The 10,031-nt window shown below is 44.9% G+C and overlaps 1 long non-coding RNA gene across 1 annotated transcript; it reads right to left on the bottom strand.

The window, feature by feature from the left end:
• Positions 1-3,723: 3,723 nt before the first annotated feature.
• On the bottom strand, positions 3,724-6,603 carry LOC118972042 (uncharacterized). The gene is made up of 4 exons (XR_012127088.1): positions 6,427-6,603; positions 5,472-5,558; positions 4,966-5,257; positions 3,724-4,862 (listed from the first exon to the last, which is right to left on the bottom strand). It is a non-coding gene; the product is annotated as an uncharacterized lncRNA (long non-coding RNA).
• Positions 6,604-10,031: the final 3,428 nt, after the last annotated feature.

The raw sequence follows: 10,031 nt of genomic DNA on the forward strand, positions 1-10,031 counted from the left end.
AGATAAGAAATGTATGGGCATGAAACTGCAGCTCTGGTCACTTAGCCTATGAATGTGTTCTTCTGTCTAAAACCCCTGTGGACTCATCTTGTTTTCAAAGAAGGGTTGTAGAATTGCCAGGCCGACTGCAACCAAGGCATCAGGATGCCAGCAAACCCAATGTTTTGTGTGAGAATATTGGTCTAATAATCATAAAATAGCAAAGCAAGGCACTTTTATTTATAAAAAACTGTTGCTAAGCATATAATAAGGACCCCTTTCAGAGGTTTTTTTTTTTTTTTTTGTTCACAGAGAAGTGCTTGGCATGTACAATGGTTTTACAGATGAAATAAGAAACCACACAAGTGCATAAGCCCTGAGTATTTGTGATTAGACCAAGATCCTTGGCATCCGCCATCCCAAGCAAGATAGGGCACAGGATCTGGAGTATTCCTGTGAAGAGAGGCCAGGGCATGGCTGTCTCACTTCACCTGCTGACAGGCTGCATGAAGGCCTTTTAGACTGGAAATGAGCGAGTAGCTCCAGGAAAGCCCTGGTGAGCTATTGCACCTTCCTCCTCTGCTCTCTGAGAAGTTCCAGGCCACCCCTGCTGTGCTGGGAGGCGGGGTGGCATATCCATCACTCAGTTGGAATTCCCCTCCTGGGTCCCTGTAGAGGTGGATGTTGCCTCTTCTAGGAAGTTTCCTGGGGGACACACATTCACAAAGGTCCACTTGTGCTCAGTCCCTGCTAAGATGATCTTCAAGCCCTTTGGGATCCAGGGATTGAACTTTTGCAGTTTCTGGATAGAGCAGGTGCCTAAATATTTGTGGAATTCATGAATGACTTCATGCATGCATTTGAAATCTGACTCCAGCAAATAGAATATGTGGTAGGCCGAAAAATTTCCCCCAAAATATATCCACACCCCAATCCCTGGAACCTGTACATGTTACCTTTATTTAGAAAAAAGCTCTTTGGAGATGTGACTGGATTAATGATTTGAAATGGGAGATGATCTTGGGTTATTGGGTAGACCCTAAGTGCAATCCCATGTATCCTTATTAGAGGGAAGCCAGAGGGAAATTTTAACTACAAACACAAGAGGAAAAGTTGTGAAAATGGAGGCAGCAGCAGTACAGCACAGAGAAGACAAGTAGTGACTCTATAGCATCTTACTATGCAATGGAGAGTGACTGTGATGGGGTATGTGGGGGTGACTTGATAATGGGGGGAATCTAGGAACCACAATGTTGCTCATGTAATTGTATATTAATGATACTAAAAAGAAAATGGAGGCAGCAATTGGTTTAATGCAACCACAAGCCAACGATTGCCAACAGCCACCAGAAGTAGAAGAGGTTACCCCCCAGAGCCTCTGGAGGGAGAGTGACCTGCTGTTACCTTGATTGAGCCCCTTCAGACTCACTTGGTACTTCTGGCCACCAGAACTGTGAGGAGTAGATTTCAGCTGTTGTCAGTCACCAAGTGTGGGGTAGTTTGTTAGGAACAATTCAGAAGACAAGCCAACGACTGCCTCCTCGATGACCAAACTCTGCCTCGTCTTACGAAGTCAGAATAACGGATATGAGATGCTTGTGTCTTGCACAGGTGTTACTGGATGATAACTGCATGCTCTTCATATCTTTTTATCCAAGAAGAGAATCCTTTAAAATAGTTTTAAAAATTTTTATAAAAGTAAAACACACTTATAGTAGAAAAGGAAGGCAAAGAAATGTGGTAGAGGATAAAAGGTTAAGAGTTAGTGTGCCTTTCACTCCAGTCTCCAGAGGTCGGGCCCCTGTGTTTGCATTCTTTAAATTATCATGAATAGAAGTATTTTTACATCTTCCCATTTGACACAAACCAGGCCATTCTTTCCTACCATATGGTTCCTTTATGTTAATTTAAAAATATAAATTGGGGGATCTTTCGGTATATATATATGTATAGATACTTCCTCATTCTTTCTCAATGCATATGCAAACACTTCATTGCATGGCTATATCATAATTTATTTAACGAGTCTGAAATAGAGAATTATTGAAGTAACTGAATATGCTTCGTTCTGACAAGGACAGGATGATTTTAAACTGTAGTTTAAGGAGTGTACAATGTTTTTTTCCCCCTAAATCATGGCAAACTCTTGTGACTACAAAAGGCAGCAAGGTAATAGAAAAGGTTCTGACATGCATTGGAGAAGTCTGGGGTCCACTGAGTAGCCTCTCTTCTCCTCTGCTCTTATACCCCCAACAAACACAACCACACTTTGTTCATCCATTCCTTCATTCAACCAGTGTATTTTAGAGTCTTGCTAGCTCCAGACCTGTGTGGACATCCTGCAGGTGACAAAGATGAAGAATACAAAAGCATCCTGCCCCAAGTAGCTTGATATCAGGAACAGTAGAACAATCCCTAACACAGTTTGAGGGTTGACTGTGAGCAGGCATTGCTCTCAAACACTCTACATCCACTACTTTACCCGAGTCTCCTGTTATTGTCATCCCATGTTTCAGACGAGAAATCTAGCACAGAGAGAGAGATCAAGTCACTTACCTGAGGTCTCAGTACCAGTAAGTGACCATGGCAGGGGGTTAATGTAGGCTGGCAGTCACCTCAGCCCAGCCACTCTCTTCCCTTGTAAAGGCAAACACTCTGTAGCATGTCACTACTTCATAAGCCATTCCAAAACTCAGTGGCTAAAAACAACAGCAATCATTTATTTGTTTATGATTCTGCAATTTGGACAGTGCCTGCTGAGGACAGCTCATTGTTGCTCTTTGTTGTTTCTGCTTGGGCTAAATGTCCAAGATGGCTTTTTAACTCATGTGTCTGGTTCCTCAGCTGGGTGTTTGGAAAACAGGGACTGGCCAGACATCAGTCCACATGGCCTTTCCATATGACTTGTTTGGGCTTCCTTACAGTATGCGGGTATCAGGCTAGTTAGCCTTCTCACATAGCAGTTGGCTTCTCCAAGAGCATAAAAACAGAAGCCACAATGTCCTCTTAATTCCTGGACTTAGAAATTCAAGAACATCATTTCTGCTGCCCTCACTGGGCAAAGCAATGACAAGACAATCAAGGTCCCATTGCAAAAGAACATATCGAATGGGAGATATTGTGAGACTCTTCGTAAATATTCTTCAGAGCAGGTGAGTAGCCATGCACACAGTCATCACAAGAGAAGGAAGAAATACATGTTGCAAAAGGGGTAGAGTTTGTGAGATTGACAGATTTCTCTCTAGCTTGCAGAGTCGAAGACAGAGATTCATGGGGGTGCATTTTAATTTAGGTTGGTGGGAGGTAGCATGAGACATGTGCACATGAGAAGGAGGTTCCTGGAGCGCAGTGTGAGCAAATGCCAGAGGTGGAAGGGTGGTGTGTGTGTGTGTGTGTGTGTGTGTGTGTGTGTGTATGTGCAGGACCCCTGTGCTGCTGTGTTTGGGCAGAGGATGCGGCAAGTCGGGTAGTAGGGGATGAGTGCATGAAGGCAGGTAGGGCTGGAACAGCAGGACACTGCCTGTAAAGGAGCAAGGAGCACAAAGGCAAGACTGAGGCCTCGGAAGGATTCCTCTGGCAGGACTGACTGACCAGGAGTGAGTCTGGCAAGAAGGCAATGAGGAGGCCAGCGGTAGTAGCCCTGAGGACCAGGGAGCGGTAATGGGGATAACCAGCAATCACTAGATGTGCCTGTAGAAAGGCGGACTTAGAGATAGTTTAAAGTATGTGCCTGTGTTTTGATCAAAAGATACTAAAAGTGTGTGAGTGTGTGTGTGTGTGTGTGTATTTTAATCACTAAATATGTCACTAGAATGGCAGTCTTGGAAATAATTTAAAGTATGTATGTGGATTTTTCAAAAAACGCAAGAAAAGGGTTGAAGAGCTGTGGGGTGGTCTGTTCTTAACCAGGAGATCAAAGGTGGCGCAGAGGTGATGGACGAGACCGGCTTTCCGTGGTGCTGGGAGGGCAGGCATGTTGGCTCGCAGGCGTGGTTCATTGGCGCGGAGGTGGAGACTACCCTTCCCCCTCCCGGAGCCGCGGGCCGCTCACAGCAGCGTCCTCCCTGAGGACTGCGGCTGCGCAGAGGTAAGGGGCTGTGCTCCCGTGCAGGAGGGCCCTTGGCCCTGAGCTGAGCCGAGTGCGCTCCCGCCAGGAGCCCGCTGAGCCCCCTCCAGACTCCCTCCTGGGCCCCCCGGGAGCTGCACCTGCAGGCAGGCCCAGCTGCTGTGTCAGCGCTGCAGTAATTACGGGACGAATATGCAAATGAGCAGATGCTTGTGATTAACTTGCTTTTTCTGTTTCTGTTAAGCCCAAGGAGCACTTGTTGGAAAAGATAATTAAATTGGAATCAGATGCCTACAGTAAATATTTTATTTGGAGCCCTACTTGACAACAGAGGAAGCTGACCTTGAAGTCCAGCTGCAAATTCCCACCTTTTCCAAAGCCTGAGTCCACATCAGGGAGTGAGCTGGAGTCTGCTCAGATGGGCTCCTTGTTAAACAATCAGGGTTCAGCCGTGCTGGCCGTGCTCACTAGCTTATTAATGCTGGGGTATTAGAGCAAAGCTTATTTGCTCGACAAAACTTGTCGTGGAGCGTGTGGCGCCCAGGGCGACTCCTCGGGAGCCTCCCCTTTCTCTGTGCTCCCGTTTGCTCAGGTTCCGCCCTGAAGGGCTGATGTTTCTGCTGCCTCTCTCGCTGAGGCTGTGCCCGCACCACCAAGGGGTTCAGCTCAGTGCCTGGCCGCGAGTTCCTGCCTCTCCAGGGCATATTTCCCTCTTGCTTCGGCAGGCTGTGGTCGTGATGGTGACTCGGGCGCCGAGTGCCCGCGGTGAATCCCGCCAGGTTCCCTTTCCCACTGGGTTGCATTCGCCACGATGCACCTGACAGAAGGGAAAGTGAAAAGTAGTTGGGGGGCAAGTGGACATTTCTTTTGGGTCCACATGGTAGTTTTTTTTTAAGGAGGCACGATCACGCCCTCCACACCTTCCTCCTAATACGCCAAGTGGTGTCACCGGCCTTGTGGTGTTTTGCTTCTTTCCTCGCCCCTGGAACCCAGGGAGGGACGGTAGCGGCTCTGGTCCCTTGCGTGTGAGCAGTGGAGAAAGGAGAGCCAGAGGCGGCAAACAGCACCCGAGAGCTCCCCTGTCAGGCACAGAACAGGATCTCGCGGTCTCCACTTCAAACTGCGGGAGCCCCTTGCTTTCCACACACGCTGCAGTCAGACAGCTTCCCTCAACACACATGAAAGATGAGTCAGTCCCGGGTCCACTTTAATCTATAATCAGATACAGGGAGAGGGAACTTTCTCCCACCACCTCTTTCTCCATGTCTCCCTGCTAAGGAAAAGAGTGAATGTATTTAAAGGCAGACTCCCTTACTGCTAAAGGGCTCCCCACCCCCCCATCTCTTAGGCTTTCAGGTTACGTTATTTGCAGAACCAAAGAATTCAGATAACCAATTGAATCCAAATACCAATTAATGAACTCGACCTTTGCATCCCCTGCGCCATGCAGTCTGCAGTGCTGAGATGCCAGGCTGAACGGGAGAGCAGGCTCTCTGTCCCCACGAAGTTCATACTTAGTGTAAATAGAAAATAGATCAAACACAAGTCAGAGTGGCACGGCAGGGTCTCCCGCTGATGGTGAAAGCTCATCAGAGGCGCGCATGCCCAGCCCTGTCTGGGGCAGTTACACGGCCTCCACGATCAAGACAACCTGCTGTTGTTCACCCCAAACACCACAAATATCAGCTAATGGGCAGAGTCCTAATGTTTTACTTTCCTGGACAGACCCTGTGACTTCTTTATGAATCTTAAACGTCTTATTGGAGAAATAAAGTAACTTCTTTCAAAGGCATGTCATCAGTGTCCTTCTCTGTATGGTGTTCGGCAGTTTTCTGCTCTAAGACTCAAGGTGCACCTGCCATCCCCTGGACTGTACCCCATCTGAGTGTGCAGGGCCATCAGGTCCTTCTCCAGTGTCCTCACCTATGGAGCAAAGCCTGTCCTCTGCAGCGTAAGGAGTGAGGTGTGGAGGCCCCATCACTGCGTCTCGCACACCCCTCCTTCCTGCCAGTCACACAGTTCTTGCAAACAGCGAATTTGTTGTAAAGTTCTGAGACAGGGGTCTTTCTACCTTAAGCAGGCTTGGTTCCTCCTCTCTCCACAGAAGAAGTCTTCTTGAAAAACAAAGTAAAACAAACCCCCTCTGGGGAGTCAGTGTGCTGAGGAAAGAAGGGGAATCTGGCAGCAGCAGGTGGCCCAGAACTTTCCCTGGGGCAAAATACAGGAACTGTGAAGGTAGGAGGCCATCCTGGCTGGCTTGGGGCTGCACCCACCCAGTACCTGCCTGCAGTGTAGGAACGGGGAGACTTCAGGGGCAGGGTTGCCTGAATACCTCTAGGATATAGCGTTTACCTGTGAGTGGGAAGGGTAGGCAGAGTCACCTGCAAGGTCCTGGGGAGGTGCAGGAGACCCACCAAATGTCAAATGGGAAAAAATACCTCCCCAGCAGCAGTTTTGAGCAATTTGAACATCACTTAACGTGAGCAAAGCCTCTGGTTGACATGGACTCCTTACTTAACCAAACATTAAGTCTCCTCCAAGCCGTTTATTCCTCTAGGTCTCATCCTAGGCCTTGGCCTTGACCTGCTCCGCCCAATTTTAATAATAAATCCTGTTAAGTCAGTATAGCAGAGCCCTTCCACCCTTGATACATTCAGCCAAGTTCCAAATCCCCCTCCCTTAATATTTAACCAACTTCCTCTTAGTAATTTTCCATCCATTCCCTCACTCTGCTCTTTGGCTGTAAATCCCCACTTGTCAGTTTTATATTCAGAGTTGAATTCAAGCTCTTTCCCCAGTGGCAGTAGTCCTGAATCAAGACTTTCTTGATGTTTTAACAAGTGTCAGAATAATTTCTCTTTAACATGGCTTAGTGTCTAACACTCCAGAGACCCCATTAATGTAATTATTTTTCCCACTCGGCTGAATTTATCTGTTATTTCTCCTCTGCTTCCTACCCTTGTTCACCTCCAGTAGGTACAATTTAAAACCATGCTACATTAAGTGCAGGCTTATTTTGCCAGAGCCCAGTTAGGGAAGATCACTGTACACCTATCTTGTCAGTTTGAGCTGCTGTAAGAAGATAACACACATAAACTGGGTGGCTTAAACAGCATACATTTATTTCCCGTGGTTCTGAACGCAGAGAAGCCCAAGATAAAGGCACTGTCAGGTTTGGGGTCTGGGGAGGACCCACCTCCTGGGTGGCAGCTGGCTACCCTCTCACTGTGCACTCATGTGGGGGAAGAGCAGAGAGTGCAAGGCAGCTCTTCTGTTTCTTAAGACACTGATTCCATTCATAAGACTCTGCCCTTGGGACCTAATGACTTCCCAAAGACCCCACCTCCCAACAGCATCATACTGTGAGGTACAAATTTCAACACATGAACTTGAAGGGATATAAATATTCAGTCCATAACAGTGCTTTTCTTGTCTCTCTAGGAGGCATTTGAATATAACACAAGTGGGATGTTTTTCTGGGTTAATTTGTCTCTGAGTGTGGTTCACTTCTCAACATAAAGAGCCTGTGCAATCCCTTAAAGCTGCTAGAATAGAATGGATGGTTAAGTGATATTACTGCCTGTCAACTTTCTGAATTAGGATCTGGCCAGAATATGCCACTTTCTTGCATTTTCTCTGGTGAAATTCACTGACACCATCTAAGTCCACCCCTCTCATTAAACTTATCAGCACCTCATACTTTGTAAGCTATAGCGAGCCATTGGGTGAGAAATTGGGAGCACATGCCTTTGGCTTGGAAGAATTCATTTCACACCCAGTTGGGTGAGTTTATTCTTAGAGATTATAATTAATGGGTTTTACCAAAGCTACCAGTAAATGGACATAATATTATTCACTATAGACAAGAACTGTGCCCTGGCATGTTATTTACAAGGTAGTGACTGAACTCTGAATCAGAGGTAGGAAGATCACAAACAAAAGAAAAAATAGAAAATATCCCAATTTTCTGTTCTGAAACCAGCTGACGGGATGAGAAAGACAAGTGGATATACAACCTTCACCTACCACTGGGTGTTCATGCTCAACTGCATTTAGACTTAGAGAGAGGCCTGCTTTGAGGCTCAGGATGCACAACAGCTCTGTGTTAGAGTTACTGTTAAAAGATGGACATAACCCCAGCTTGATGAGGACAGTTTGAATTTACACTATTGTTCCTGCATTACTATTGATAGTGTCTCTTTAACTCCCAGAAACTTCCTTTATTGGCTGATTTTAAATCATAGAATTACCCTAACCATAGCATGTTGGTAAAGATATGATTTACTTCATCATATAGAGTTCTCTTCATGAGGATTCAAAAATTATTTTTCCATTTTATTAGTTCCCAAGGCCAAGGATGTTTCTATCACTTCTCAATAACAGTTTTATTATTATTTTAGGGATCAGTAGACTCATGTAACCAATCAAGTTTCTATATTTGCCTTGAGTTTATGGGAAACTTGGGTCCATTTCTAGTAATTCTAGATATTTTTTCTAATTTTTATATCATCTTACTCCTTTTGCTCCAAATTCTTGACTGTGTGCTTATAGCATGGTTATAATTTATAATATTTCTTTGAATCAACTTTGGAACAAGGCAATTATAAATTATTCATAATGGCTAAAACACACAGCACCTTTTGTAGCATTCTGGAAACCCTGTCTTATTCTGCTCTTAGAGTTGTCACAGGTTGCCATATTTACAAACTTAAAAAAAAATCATTGTATATTCTTTTCTAAGGTCAACACTGGTCAACCTTTGCTCTCAGGAAGCTGTAGTATGTGCACTTTCCCCCTGTTCCTCCCATTGAGTACAAATAAAATCCCTTGATGTTATATATAAAACACACACAAGAAAACCCTCAAAGGTGGAGAGCAGAAGATAAACCTGCTAGAGATCTCAGGACACAGAAAACAGCATGGTGGTGAGTTCCTAGTGTTTATTTCTGCCTCATATATCCCAGAATTGGAGCTAAAGGAGTCACAACCTCAACACTCCAAAGGGTGCACACAGTCCATCCCCACAAGCCTGCTTTCTAGTCAACGGATCCAAAATGAGGCACTCTAATGAGATAGAAAACTTTCAGATAATAATTGCTCTACTACAAGCAAATACCATGCAAAAAATGTGCCTATTCCTAACCATTCCAAAAGAAGCCTGGTGGAGAGATTAGATCTCTATCTTTCCAAGGCTGCAATTAGGTGCTCCAATACACTGTGGCGGTATTAGTAAAGATGAAGTAAGGAATTGAGATCTCCTTTCTCAAGGTAGTAATACGCATCCCCTCCAGGGTGCAGCTATGAGTCACTCCTACACTTCCCAGCCAAGGATGTGTAAGTGGAGGCTTAGTTAGTGGCTCAGATTCTCATCGTTATCCGACAGTAACAAGGAGTCACTTCTTCCTTGGTTGTCAAAAGAGGGCAAGTAGGGAATGTGAACTTCCTCCAACATCTGACAATAATGAGGTGGTGCCCCATCCCTTCCCCTATTAGAGTTATGTCAAAGGAAAACATCTAAAAGAGGGACTAAATAAGACCCAGAGTCATATAATAATTGTAACATCCAAGTTTCAATTAAAAATCACTCATCAGACCAAGAACCAGGCAGATCTTAAACTAGGTGAGAAGACAATTAATAGATGCCAACATTAAGATGACAACCAAGATATGTTAGAATTATCTGGCAAAGATTTTAAGGCACCAGAATAAAGATCCTTCAATCAGCAGTTATGAACAGTCTTGAGACAAATGAAAACAATAACAAAAAAGAAGATCCTAGCAAAGAAATAGAAGCTACAAAGAAGAAACAAAACCAATTTGGAAAGAAAAAGTGCAAAGAATGAAATAAAACTCTCAATGAGTGGATCAACTTAACAATAAAGAGAAGAAAGGTTCAATGACTTGAATTAGACTAGAAATTACCCAATATGAAAAAAAGGAGAGAAAACTGGGGCAAAAAAAGAGCAGAGTATTAAGCCTCTAAAAC

Source organism: Manis javanica, chromosome 18 (assembly GCF_040802235.1).
Source record: "Manis javanica isolate MJ-LG chromosome 18, MJ_LKY, whole genome shotgun sequence".
NCBI lineage: Eukaryota > Metazoa > Chordata > Mammalia > Pholidota > Manidae > Manis > Manis javanica.